The 15,002-nt window shown below is 42.0% G+C and overlaps 1 long non-coding RNA gene across 1 annotated transcript; it reads right to left on the bottom strand.

Annotated features, from left to right (window-relative positions):
* Window positions 1–6,529: 6,529 nt before the first annotated feature.
* On the bottom strand, window positions 6,530–14,761 carry LOC309836011. Its single transcript, XR_014298080.1, has 3 exons — window positions 14,643–14,761; window positions 12,593–12,790; window positions 6,530–6,659 (listed from the first exon to the last, which is right to left on the bottom strand). It is a non-coding gene; the product is annotated as an uncharacterized lncRNA (long non-coding RNA).
* Between the last annotated feature and the right edge of the window lie 241 nt (window positions 14,762–15,002).

Below are 15,002 nucleotides of genomic sequence, written 5' to 3'. Positions count from 1 at the left end.
AGAACTGTGAGAAACTTTCTGTTGCTCAAGACACCCAGTCTGTGGTGCTTTGTTACAGCAGCCCCAGGAAACCAGTACACAAAGGTTACTCTCATATTTGAGGACACTTAAGTTAGAATCAAATCAGAAACAAATAAACATTGCAATATGGGGTTTACAAAAGTGACTGTCACAATATTCTTTCTGTATGGCAAAGATACTACCGACCGTAGATGATTTAGTAGCATGACAGTTAGCGAGACCCACTCCCTGTTTTCCTGACCTCTAGCCATGGGATCCCTGAGTCTTAGTCCTTGGATGTCTAATTTTACTCACCCTCTTGGTGACCTCCTCTGTTCTTTGGATTTAAGTGTGATCTAGATGCTTTTAACTTACATCTGAGTCTGCTCAGGCTGCCATAACAAAGTAACATAGACTGGGGGCTTAAACAATAGAAATTTATTTTCTCACTCTTCTGGAAACTGGAAGTCCAAGACCAAAGTGCTGCCCATTCAGTTCCTGCTCAGGGCTCTCTTCCTGGCCTATAGATGGCCACCTTCTTGCTGTGTCCTCACATGGCCTTTCCTTCCTGCCTGTGCATGGAGAGAAGGAGATCAGTCACTCTCATTTTCTCTCTCTCTCTCTTTCTTCTCCTCCTCCTTCTCCTTCTTCTTCTTTATCTTCTGGCACTAATCCCATCATGGGGGCCCCACCCCTATTACATCATGTACCTCTAATCACCTCCCAAAGGCCCCATGTTCAAATACCATAACATTGGATTGGGGATTGGGGTTTCAAAATATGAGTCTTGGACAAACATTTAGCCCGTAACAACTTCTAATTTTTTAAAAATTAATTAATTTATTTTTGGCTGCATTTGGTCTTCATTGCTGCACGGTGAGCAGGGGCTACTCTTCATTGCGGTGCGTGGGCTTCTCATTGCAGCGGCTTCTCTTGTTGCAGAGCATGGGCTCTAGGCACATGGGCTTCAGTAGTTGTGGCACGTGGGCTCAGTAGTTGTGGCTTGAGGGCTCTAGAGCACAGGCTCAGTAGTTGTAGCGCATGGGGTTAGTAGCTCCGTGGCAGGTGGAATCTTCCCGGACCAGGGCTTGAACCCATGTCCCCTGCATTGACAGGTGGATTCTTTTTTTTTTTTTAATATCTCTTTATTGGGGTATAATTGCTTTACAATGGTGTGTTAGTTTCTGCCCCATAACAAAGTGAATCAGTTATACATATACATATGTTTCCATATCTCTTCCCTCTTGCGTCTTGACATGCGGATTCTTAACCACTGTACCACCAGGGAAGTCCACAACTTCTAAATTTTTAACTCTTGTCTGGACCTCTCCCCTGAGACTCTCTGTCCTCCTGCCTCCTGACATCTCCTCTTGGATACTGAATGGACAACGTAAACTCAGCATGCTCAACACTGAACAGATCTGTCCCCCAAACCTGCTCCTTCCCCCAGTCATCTCCAGCTCAATAAATGGCAGCTCCACTCTCCCAGTTGCCAGAAACCTGGAGTCATCCTTGTCCCCTCCTTGTCCCCCTCACACCCCACTTCTGGTCTGTCAGTGGCTTGTCTTGGCTCTGCCTTCACAAGATGTCCAGACTCTGACCATTTCCCATCACCTCCACCATTACCCCTTGGGCCACACCACCCATCATCACTCACCTGGACACCTGCTTTCACCCCTGTTGTCAACTCATGACACAGTAATCAGAGAGATCATGTACAAGTCCGATGGTGTACCTCCTCTACTTAAAATTCCCCAATTGTTTCCCACCTCACTCTGAGTGAAAGCCAAGTTTGCATCATTCTCTCTTGTTCTGCTTCCTTCACCTTTGTCTCCAACTTCTGTGAGTCCAGCCCTGCTCCCTCTGCCCCAGACATGCTAGCCTCCTGCTCTTCTGCAGACACACTAGGCACTTTCAGTGGCTCCTCTCTCTGCCTAGACTGCTTCCCCCCGACCCCCAAATCCATATGGATACATCTTATGTTTCACATAAATGGATATTTCTTGTTTTTCTCCTTCACTGTCTTCTGGTCTTTTCTGGAATTGCCGCTTCTCATAGGCCTTCCCAACCACCCTTATGCAAAATCTCAGCCTCCAAACACACTCACTTCCTACTCTCTGTATTATTGTTAATCCTCCGAGGATTTTTTTTTTATCATTTCAGAATTTGCTTATATATTATGTGTATTCTGCCTTCCCCAACACTGAAATATAAGCTCCTTGAGGTAAAGAATTTTTGTCTGTACTATTCTCTATTCCTAGTGCTTGAAACAATACCTGGCACATAGTAGTTGCTCAATAAATATCCCACAATTGACTATTGATAAATTGATATTTTTCTGTCTCTAGCTCTCCTCTGGAGGGAAAGCTGAGGAGATGATGGGTGTGGTAGACACAGTAATGGCCCCACAATGATGTCCACGTCCTCATCTCTAGAACCTGTGATTATGTTATATGGCGTGGTAAAAGGGACTTTGCAGATGTGATTAATTTAAAGGTCTTGCAATGGGGAGATTATCCTGGATTGTCCGGCTGGGCCCAGTGTAATCACAAGTGTCCTTGTAAGAGGAAGGCAGGAAAGTCAGAGTGAGAGGAGGAGATGTGTTGGGGGAAGCGGAGGTAAGACGGATGCTGGGCCATGCTCCAAGGGATGCAGGCATCCTCCAGAGGCTGAAAAAGCAGGAAACAATCCTCCTCTAGAGCCTTCAGAGGAGGGCAGCCTTGCTGACCACTTTTTTTTCTGCCTTATTGAGGTATAATTGACAAATAAAAATTGTATATATTTAGGGTGTACAACGTGATGATTTAGTATACATATACATTTTGAAATGATTACCACAATTAACACATCCATCACCTCACATAGTTACTTTGTGTATGTGTGTGTGTGTGCTGAGCACACAAGATCTACTATCTTAGCAAATTTCAAGCATACAAGCCAGTATTATTAACTATAGTCACCATGCTGTACATTAGATCACCAGAACTTATTCATCTTATAACTGAAAGTCTGTATCCTTTGACTAACATCTCATCCCCACAGCCCCTGGCAACCACCATTCTACTTTCTGCTTCTATGAGTTTGACTTTTTTAGATTCTACATATAAGTGAGATCATGTTTCTCTGTGTCTGGCCTATTTCACTTATAATGTTGTCAAAAATGGCAGAATTTCCTTCTTTTTTAAAGCTGAATGGTATTTCTGTGTGTGTGTGTGTGTGTGTGTGTGTGTGTGTGTGTGTGTGTATTTCACATTTTCATTATTACTTCATCCCTTGACAGACACTTAGGTTATTTCCATATTTGGCCATTATGAGTAATGCTGCAGCAAACATGGTGTTTCTCTTCAAGATACTGATTTCATTTCCTTCTGATTAATACCCATAAGTGGAATTTCTGGATCATATGGTAGTTCTATTTTTAATTTCTTTTTTCTTTTCTTTTCTTTTTTTTTTTTGTATTTGCGGCACGCAGGCCTCTCACTGTTGTGACCTCTCCTGTTGCGGAGCACAGGCTCCAGACGTGCAGGCTCAACGGCCATGGTTCATGGGCCCAGCCGCTCCGTGGCATGTGGGATCTTCCCAGACGGGGGCACGAACCCGTGTCCCCTGAATCAGCAGGTGGACTCCCAACCACTGTGCCACCAGGGAAGCCCTATTTTTAATTTCTTGAGGAACCTCCATACTGTTTTCCATAGTGGCTGTACCGATTTATATTCCCACCAACAGCGTACAAGGGTTTCTTTTCTCCACATCCACACTAACGCTTGTTAACTCGTCTTTTTTTTATTTTATTTTTTTTGCGGTACGCGGGCCTCTCACTGCTGTGGCCCCTCCCGTTGCGGAGCACAAGCTCCGGACGCGCAGGCTCAGCGGCCACGGCCCACGGGCCCAGGCGCTCCGCGGCATGTGGGATCCTCCCGGACGGGGGCACGAACCCGCGTCCCCTGCATCGGCAGGCAGACCCTCAACCACTGCGCCACCAGGGAAGCCCCTAACTCTTGTCTTTTTGAGAATAGCTATCCTAACAGGTGTGAAATATCTCATTGTGGCTTTGTTTTGGCATTTTCCTGATGATTAGTGTTGTTGAGCATCTTTCATACACCTGTTGACCATTAGTATATCTTCTTTGGAAAAATGTCTATTCAGACCTTTTGCCCATTTTTAATCAGTTATTTGTTTTTTGTTATTGAATTATACGAATTCCTATGTATCTTGAATATTAACCCCTTTTCAAATACATGGTTTACAAATATTTTCTCCCATTCTGTATGCTGCCTTTTCACTTGTTGATTGTTTCTTCAGCTGTGCAGAAGACTTGTAGTTTGATGTAGTCTGATTATTAATTTTTGCTTTGTTGCCATATACAAAAGAATTGTTGCCAAGATTGATGTCAAGGACATTTTCCTCTATATCTTCTTTTAGGAGTTTTATGGTCTCAGGTATTACATTTAATTCTTTAATTCATTTCAAGTTAATTTTTGTGAGTGGTGTAAGATCAAGGTTCAATTTCATTCTTTTGATGTGGTTATCAGTTTCCCCAGCACCATTTGTTGAAGAGACTATCCTTTCCCCATTGAGTATTCTTGGCTCTATTGTCAAAGATCAGTTGACTTTATATGCGTGGGTTTATTTCTGGGCACTCAATTCTGTTCCATTGGTCTATGTGTCTGTTTTTATGCCAGTACCATACAGTTTTGATTATGATAGTTTAGTAGTATAGTTTGAAATAAGTGTAATGCCTCCAGCTTTGCCTTTAGGACTTCAACCTCCAGAGCTGTAAGGTAACAAACTGTGTTGTTTTAAGCTAGTAGGTTTACACTGATTTGTTGTAGCAGCAACAGCAGGAAACTAATAAAATAGCTAATAAAATAAAAGATTTCTCTTCAGCCAAGCCCTCGTCAGCTGGTAGACACTCTCCTCACTGTCCAGACATCACCTCACCTGCCTTATCTGAAGGGGATTCACTGGATTCTGAGGAAAGTTTAAGTCCCTTTTTGTTCTAAAGTTCAAACAGTTGATCCAAAACTATACTGTGGATTGGGATTTAGACGGACATGCAGGTGGAATTGGGCACTGGGCATCTGGTCTGGCTACCTCCATCCTATGAGAGGCTGGGGCTCCCTGTCCAGGCTGCCTGGCATGTGGTCCCACATGTATGTCCCCTGCACCTCCTCTTGAAACACTTTCGTTTCCTAAAACTTCCCCTTTTTCTCATTTCCTTCAGCCCTCTCCTTTGAGCCCCTCCTTCTCTCATACACCTGCCTCTCTACGCAGGTCCTGCCACCTTCTCAATGAAAACTGAAATTCCAGCCCCCTTAGGTCTTCCTCACGTCCTACATATTTTGAAGTCTCAGAAGACATTAATCAATAGCTTTTACCTTCGGCCCAATTACAAAGACCACAAGGTTGAAGAAGTGGGTTTGGGTCTAGGATCTTTTGGCCCTCCCAGTCAGAGGGAAAGGTGGGATTGCTCCTGAGGATGGGGGGTGGTTGGGGAAGAAGCTGGGAAATGGAGGTACTTCTATGCCAGGCTTTACCTAGTTTCTCCTAGTCATCTAAAACCAACCCCCCTTCCCCCTGCGGGATCATTTTCCTCACAGACTCTCCTCTCCTCCCCTCCATCTGGTCCACTAGAGTAATACACATTCTTTGTATTAACATAACTTTGATTCCAGTTTTGCTGCAAATACTCTGGCTTTATTTTGCTATGAAAGCATCTGTCTCTCCTCCTTCCAACATACTCTCCTGGGTTACATTGTAGAGCTTTGTGGGTTGATTGACAATAAATTGTGTTATTCCCAAATCAACCCTTTGTAATTCATTGTGGTTTAGGACCATACAGAAGACTCAGTTTACCCATAATGAAAATGCTATAAGATTGAATTCACACAAAATGACCAAACTAAGTAACCAGATGAACTCTTATCATTCTAAGGTCCACCAATCAATGTAGCTTGGACCCAATTTTCCCAGGGTTTAGGTAAAAGAAAAGGCAAATAAAAGGATTTTAATTGTATCTCATAATAGCTCCCTCCCCCCCAAATCTCATTCAAGGTAGGTTATCTTTCAGTCTTAGAACAGATAGCTCTAAGGACAAATTTTACCTGAATATACCATCAAATGCAGTTAGGAGGCAATTAAAAAAAAATTAAGTAGGTAATAACAATTGTTTTGTATTAAAAATACCAGAAAAGCTCCACTGAGACAGAAAAGAGGCGTGTCCTTAAACTCAAACATTCTCAGAGACACTTGACAACAAGGTTTGAGATCCTACAAGGTGTAATTAATTCTACAAATATTTGAGTAGAGGATTGAAGAGAGTAGATTTGGAGTACACCCTGCTTTTCCACTACCCACCAAGCCTGCTACCTGTTTCCTACTCCTTCTGTTACCCAATGCAAATTTGTGTGCCCAACACACAGTGAGGGCAAACAAACTGAAACGTTGAAGTTTGGAGCAGAGAAGGTTTATTGCAGGGCCATGCAAGGAGATGGGTGGCTTGTGCCCAGAAATCCCCAAACTCTCTGAAGGGTTTTAGCAAAGCATTTTTAAAGGCAAGGTGAGGGAAGGGCATGGTTAGTTGTTACAAACTTCTTGGTGTCGGAATCCTTTTTTCTCCCAACTGTCCATGTAGGTCAGGTCACAATGTTCCTGTAAACCTACAACAAAAGAAATGTTATTCACTGTTCTGCAACTTTTCATCTCTGTATGAATGGAAAAGTGTTATACTCTTAAAGATCAGAGCCTTGAGAATAGGCTATCCTGTATATTTCAGGCTATAGGCAACATTCTTTTACAAAAGTGCAGAGCCAGCATGACTAAGTACAGACAACAAGGCACAAGGGTTAAAGGAAAAGAAACAGATCTAACATGGAGTCAGATTTTTTCTTCCCTGTTACACTTTGGGTCCTAGCTTAGTGTACCTTCTTCCGGAAGGCTTCTTATACCATACAATTCACTCATTTAAAGTGTACAATGCAGTGGCTTTTAATATATTCACCAAGTTTCACAGTCAACTCCACAATTTAAAAAGTTTTATTACCCTAAAAAGAAATCCCACACCCATTAACAATCATCCCCCATTTCCCTCTAATCCCCACAGCCCAAGGCTACCTCTACTTTCTGTCTCTATATAATTGTTTTCTCTGGACCTTTCATATGAATGGAATCATATAATATTTAGTCTTCTGTGACTGGCTTCTTTCATTTAGCATAATGTTTTGAAGGTGCATCCATGTTGTAGCCTGTATCAGTATTTCATTTCTTTTTATTGTCAAATAATACTGTGCAGATTGACCACCTTTTATTTATCCATTCATCATCCGATGAGCATTCGGGCTGTTTCCACTTTTTGGCCATCGTCAATAATGCTCATGTGAACATTTGTGTACACGTTTTTGTGTGGACATACGTTTTCATTTCTCTTGGCTTATACCTAGGAGTGGAATTCATCATTTTATTATAAAAATTTCAAACATATGGCAAGGTTGAAGGAATTTTACAGTGAACATGCTTCCCACCACCAAATTTCTACTATTAAGATTTTATTCTCCTTCATCAGATATCTGTCCTTCTATCTAACCCTCCAGCCATTCATCAATCAGCCTTATTTTTTAAATTTTATTTCACTGAAGTATATTTGGTTTAGTGTTGTGTTAATTTCTGCTGTACAGCAAAGTCATTCAGTTATACACATATATGTACATATATACTTTTTATATTCTTTTCCATTATGGTTTATTACAGGATATTGAATATAGTTCCCTGTGCTATACAGTGGGACCTTATTGTTTTCTATTCTATATATAATAGTTTGCATCTGCTAATCCCGAACTCCCAATCCATCCCTCCCCTACTCCCCCTCCCCCTTGGCAACCGCAAGTCTGTTCTCTATGTCTGTGAGTCTGTTTCTGTTTTATAGATAAGTTCATTTGTGTCATATTTTAGATTCCACATATAAGTGATATTACATGGTATTTGTCTTTCTCTTTCTGACTTACTTCACTTAGTATGATAATCTCTAGGTCCATCCATGTTGCTGCAAATGGCATTATTTCATTCTTTTAATGGCTGAGTAGTATTCCATTGTATATATGTACCACATCTTCTTTATCCATTCCTCTGTTTATGGACATATAGGTTGTTTCCGTGTCTTGGCTATTGTGAATAGTGCTGCTATGGACATAGAGGGGCAGGTATCTTTTTGAGGTGACTTTTGTCTGGACATATGCCCAGGAGTGGGATTTCAGGATCGTATGGCAACCCTATTTTTAGTTTTTTGAGAACCTCCATACTGTTTTCCATAGTGGCGCTACCAATTGACATTCCCACCAACAATGTGGTAGGGTTCCCTTTTCTCCACACCCTCTCCAGCATTTGTTATTGGTAGATTTTTTAATGATGGCCCTTCTGACCCACATGAGGTGGGACCTCACTGTAGTTTTGATTTGCATTTCTCTAATAATTAGCAATGTTGAGCATCTTTTCATGTGCCTGTTGGCCATCTGTATGTCTTCTTTGGAGAAATGTCTATTTAGGTCTTCTGCCCACTTTTAATTGACATTATTTTTAAATGTATTTCAAGGTACGTGACATCAGTGCTTTTCCCTAATTACCTCAGCGTGTATATCATTAAGTAGAGTTCAATATTTGTTTTGTTTCATTTATTTTTGTTTAATGTGACATTAAACATTACATTAAAATGTAATGTTACATTTTGTTTAATGTTTACGTCATATGTAAACAATAATGTTTACATATGATGAAATGCACAAATCTGAAGTATATATTCCCTAAGTTTTGACAAACTCATCTGTCTGACCCAAACCTCTATCAAGGTGACATTCCCATAACTCCAGACAACTCTCTCATGTACCCTTCCAGTCCTCACCCTCTGCACTTCAAAGACAACCTCCATTCTGATTTTTTCTCCATGTATTTGGTTTTGTCATAAAACTTCATACAAATAGAAAAGTACAATATGTACCTTTTTGTCTGTAAAGTTCCTTGCACTCAGCAAAATGTTTTTGTGATTCATCCGTGTTTTGCATTTATCAGAAGTCCATTTCTTTTTCTTGTTGAGTTGTAAGTCCATTGTGTATGATTATACCACTGCTTAGTTTTTCACTCTCCTGTTGATGGGCGTGTTTGTCTCCTGACCCCGTTTTTTTAGTTTTACGAATAAAGCTGCTATGACCATTTTTGTACAAGTCTTTTTGTGCACATAGGTTTTTGTTTTTCTTGGGTAAATACATAGGAGTGGAATTTCTCAGTCTCACAGTGAGTATACCACTGATAATACACAAATCTACTCTAATTTTAAGCAGTTCTAGGAAAGGAAAATCCTCTCTCTCTCTCTCTCTCTCTCTCTCTCTCTCTCTCTCTCTCTCTCTCTCTCTCTCTCTCTCTCTCTCTCTCTCTCTCTCTCTCTCTCCCTGGTGTTGCAAAACTTCTAACTGTAAGAAAATTAACTTCAGATTACTGTCATCTAGGTCCATTTTTCTTGGTTACTCCTCATTCAGAGATAAAACAGAAATATTTAGAGGTGCTCTGTGATGAGGCATTGCACATTTATTTAGGTTATTTTTATTTTATTTTATTTTTTTTGGTACGCGGGCCTCTCACTGTCGTGGCCTCTCCCGTTGCAGAGCACAGGCTCCGGACGCGCAGGCTCAGCGGCCATGGCTCACGGGCCCAGCCGCTCTGCAGCATGTGGGATCTTCCCGGACCGGGGCATGAACCCGTGTCCCCTGCATCGGCAGGCAGACTCTCAACCACTGCGCCACAAGGGAAGCCCTATTTAGGTTATGTTTGAATGTATGATAGGGATTTTAATTTGTTAAAGGATAGAAATTATTTCATAAATGAGATGCCTTTATTTCCTCCTTTTCACTAATAGTCTCAATCTGTATGAAAAGGATAAAAAGGAATAATTCAATCAAGTACCAGTTTCTTGCTATGTTTGTTCATCTTCAACCCCTTTACTGATGAGCTAAAGAACAGGGCTCTTCTTCCTGGGAAAAGCACCATCTCACTGCTTAGGGAAAATGTGTGGCTTTAGATTGAATTCACTTTCTTTTCAAGAATTAGGAGTTGCATTTAACCAGGCTTGATCCCATGCAGGAGGATAAAGAAGCTGCTAACGTCCAGTTCATCAAAAAGATTTTCCCCCCAGAGGTGATGGTAATTTGGGAGTTGAGAGAACTGATTGCCTTTAGCTTAGATACATTGAGGGAAGAGGGAAGTAAAGCTGGGAGATGCAGGCGTCCTTGCGACCAGCTGTCCCTCATCCCACCCAGGTAGGAGCAACTAGGTGATTTCTTTTAAAATTTATCCTTTGATGATCCTTCAGTGTGCATTAGACTTACGGATTTTAGCAGCGATTCTTGGGGAGGAGAGTGGGGTGGGGAAGAACATTTTTCTTTATTTTTGCCTTAAAATGTGTGGCGGTCCAATTTAAAGAAGGGGGTAATTATGCAAGTACATATGGAATTCCTACTGCCTATTTCTAAGCATCAGAGTGATTTTGTATGGGCTATCGCACATACCTACAGCCCGAAGAGATTTGCTATCTTGACCATGGACACACACACACACACACACACACACACACACACACACTTTCCTGCTCATTCCTAACTTCAACTCTCAATGCATTTCTGAACGATGAAAAATGCTTCACGTAACCATCAACAATGATACACCCTCCCCTTAGGTATCATTTCCTTCTCTGAGAATCAAAAGGTGAGAACACAGGCTAGATTCAAAATGATTCCAATCCGTGACCTTCCTCTGGTTTCCTCCTAAATGTCTCCTTTTGAAAGTGAAGTAGAAAAAATATGACCAAAAGTCCTTACTTTTTCTCTATTCTATGTGTTTAATACTTTTCTCCAGCTGTCTTAGGTTTATGAATATAGAGGCAAAACACAGCAAAACCACTCAGAGCATTGCCTCTGGAGTCTGCCTGCCTGAGTGTGAATCACCTTCTCTGCCATTTACTAGCTACGTGAACTTGGCTAAGTTACTTAGCCTCAGCTGTAAGATGGACATAATAATATACATCCTACTTTACAGGGTTGATGTGTCAGTTAAATGAGTTAATATTCACTAAGTTCCAACAACTATATGTTTTAGCTATTATTATTATTGTACATAGAAAAGAAGAAACTTTAGAAGGAGTTATAGTTGAGGGTTAAAATTTCAAAGCAATTCTAATCAAAGTGCAGTATGATTATTTTTAGAACTTGACAAAATGATGCTAAAGTTCATCTGGAAAAACAAATACTAAGGCTAGCCAGGAAAACGCTGAAATTATAGAGCATAAGTTCTATCAGAGGGTAACATATATTATGAACATTTTGTTACTGGGACAAGAATAGGCAGATCAGTGGAAAAGAATATGGACTCTACTATATGACGAAATCGGCATTTCAAACAAGTGTAGAAGAGATGGATTATTTAAATGGTGTCTGTTTATCCACTTGGAAAAAAGAAAAGTTGGATCTGTGTCTCATTTCTTATGCCCAAATAAATACTGTATAGATTGATTTTATAATATAAAAATAAAACTGTTAAAGTGTGAAAATATAGTGATTTTTAAAAAGCCTTGAGTGGGGAAAACTTTTCAAGCATGATGCAAAACTGTGAAAACAGAAAAGCAAACAGATAAATCTGACAGTACAAAAGTTAAGAACCTCTTGTTGCAAAAAAAGCACCATAAACAAAGTCAAACCAGAAAAAATATTCACTATATGATAGCACAGGGCTAATTTCCTTAACTATCAGTATAAAGATATTAAGAATCAACAAAAAAGACAAACACCCCAAGGGCAAAATGAGCAAAGGATATAAAAGTTGGTGGATAAAGAAATATCAATGGATAATTTTAAAATAAGTTTCCATTTTACCTATAAAACTGACAAATTTTAAAAGTTTGCCAATACCCAGTGAGGGCTTAAAGTGTAAGTAGGACTTCCCTGGTGGCGCAGTGGTTAAGAATCCGCCTGCCACTGCAGGGGACATGGGTTCAAGCCCTGGTCCGGGAAGATCCCACATGCCACGGAACTACTGAGCCTGTGCTCTAGAGCCCACGAGCCACAACTACTGAGCCCGCAAGCCACAACTACTGAACCTACGTGCCACAACTACTGAAGCCTGCGCGCCTAGAGCCCGTGCTCCGTAACAAGAGAAGCCACCGCAACGAGAAGCCCACGCACCACAACGAAGAGTAGCCCCTGCTCACTGCAACTAGAGAAAAGCCCGCGCACAGCAACGAAGACCCAACGCAGCCCAAATAAATAAATTTATTTATTTAAAAAACAAAAGTGTAAGAAGTAAGCGTTCTCAAGCACAGTTGGTTAGTGGGTATCCTGGTTATCTTTCGCTTCATAGAAAGCCATGCAAACTTTAACAGCATAAAATAATTTTATCATGGATTTTGTGGATCAGGAATTTGGAAAGGGCACAACAGAGGTGGCTCTTCTTTGCTTCATGGTGTCCTTAGCTGGCAGGACTGAAAAGGCAGGGGGTGGCCAGCATCGCTGAGGAACGGGATAGGGCTGGAGAACCCTCTCCAAAACACTTCTTTACTCACTTCCTGGTTCCTGGTCTGAGATGGTGAAAGATCTGGGACCGGCAGCTGCATCACTGTGCAGCCTCTTGCTTGTAGTGGTCCTCATCTAACTGACAGCTCATAGTCTCACGTCCAGAGATCAGCACTGCGCCAAACAGAGAGACTTCTCCAACCCGGAAACGTGGTGGTGGTGGTGTGTTTGGGGGGAGGGGGTGGTAACTGTGGAATAAGAAGTTTCATTTCACTGTGACACGTCATCACTTTAGTATAAAAGATTTACACACATGCACTTGTTTAAGCTTAGAAAGTTTCTGAAAGACTAAAAACTGATGGGAAAATGATTTCTGGGAAGTGAAACTGGGGATGTGGGGAAGGGTCCCTTATGTGCTTTACGCTTTACCTAATACCCTTCTACACGGTTTAATTATTTCTTCATTTATCATGTACACACATTTATTGTAATAAAAAATAGATAAAATCAATAAAAGGGAAAGTTAAGAACAGGACAACTACTTAATTCAGGAAGATTTCTAAGTAACCTGATGGCATGGGTTATAAAGGGGACCTAGGTAATTATACATTTTTATAATCAGAAATCTGAAAACGAGGCATGAATGACACAAAATGACAAGGAAACACTTCAGTTTTTCAGGGGTTGATTTTCCAGATGGCAGATTTTCCAGGCCAGGTAGCCCTGGCTTTCTAGGTAAAGGAATTTAAAAAGTGCTTTCAATGAGATTAAGTACGAAACCCAGAATGTTTGTTTGTGAGAGCTGGAAGGAACTGGGGGAATTGGCTCTCCCAGCGGGAGCCCCCAAACCTGCTCTCCTCTTTCTTTTCCTTCTTCCCCACTGGCTACTACCCTCTGCCTGTAAAGCCTCAGACTGTGTCCTTTAAAAGTCACCTTCCCACAAAAACAAAATCAAAAAAAACAACCAGCATCAGATGTATGTATTCAATATTATGATCATACACATGCTAAGAACGAAATGACACAAACTTTATTCCAGACATGGAAAGAAGATGATGAAAAAAAAAAAAGATGAAATAAACACTGTAGCATGTGGAAAACGTCTTCCAAAGAGAGTGACTGGGTAAATGTCACTTTCCTAAGTTCTTGTGATTTCTACAAGCTTTTCGGTTTTAGCTGTAAGGTATGGAATAGCACCTTGCTTGCTACTGGGTGAAGTGCCCGGACTAGCAAAAAAAAGAAAAAAGAAAAAATAGCATTGGAGGGCTTGTTAGAAATATCGTGCTTCAAGCTCACTAAACCAGATCTGCATTTACCAGAATCCCAGGTCTGCCACAGACCTGGCCACACACTGGAATCACCTCCAGAACTTTAACAATACCGATGCCTGGGTTCCCACCCCAGAGATCCTGATATATTTGGCTGGGGTGAAGCCTGGGCGTTGCGGGTTTTTTTCAAGTCTGATGTGATTCTGTGATTCTGAGACCCAGTACTCTAATTTGGTGGTTCTCAAAGTGTGGGCCCAGAGCCCCCCGGGAACCTGTTCGAAAGCCACATTCTCAAGCCCACTCCAGACTTCCTTTCCCGGAGTTTCTGATTCAGTAGGTCTTTGAATCAGCCGGCCAGGCAATTCTGATGCCCACTGAGGTGGGAGAACCCGATAAGGTAGGTCTGGGGAGGGGCCCAAGAATTTATATTTCTTAAAGTTTCCGGGTGCTGCTACCGCTACAGGCCCGAGAAGCACACTCAGAGAATCACCGAAACCTCTGATCTATGGTTTGTCCAGAGCCACGCCTCCAGCCCACTATTGCTTCTCTTCAATGACAAACTTCCCATCTGCTGTTCTTTTCAGGTTTGAGGCCCAGATGACCCTTTTTACTTCTACCTTCTCCAAATATACAGGCGTTAAAAAAAATAAAATACAGTTCAGCACCTCAAACTCAAAATATGTCTCTTTGCTCCAGAAACTACTCACACTAGCTACGCACAGGTGCCCCCGTCCTTCTCAGGCACCGTGTTCTCGTGTGGACCCACTGTCCCACGGGGGCCCCTGTCCTGCTCCTCTTTGAGTTCAGTCGTGGCCTCTCCCAAGAAACCTGCCTCCAGGCTGGAGATCGAAAACTTCTCTAAGGCGCAAAACGACCAGGGTTCTGGGGTCAGCGGCCGTCAGGGGCGGGTGCCCAGTAGCCTCGGCATCTAGCAGAGGGTCGCTTTCGTTTCTAATCTCCTGCCGCGCGTCCTTTTCCCTCCACGTGCAGCGGGCCCATCCACAGCGAGGAGGAGAAAGGGCAAGAGCAGGGGCTGAGGAAAGGGGGATGGAGGTGGTAAAGCGGCAGCTCCCAGCTGGAGAGGGGCGACAGGGACTCTCCTCCCTTAGGTGCCTGCCTGCTGGGTCCTGAACCTTGCTCCCTCCTCCGAGTTCCGGGAGCTCTGAACAGGAATCTGCAAACCTGCTAACCT

This window comes from Grampus griseus (genome assembly GCF_964374135.1).
Source record: "Grampus griseus genome assembly, chromosome: 18".
Classification (NCBI taxonomy): Eukaryota; Metazoa; Chordata; class Mammalia; order Artiodactyla; family Delphinidae; genus Grampus; species Grampus griseus.
Note: the sequence above shows the minus strand (reverse complement) of the source record. Positions and strands in the feature narration are given on the sequence as shown.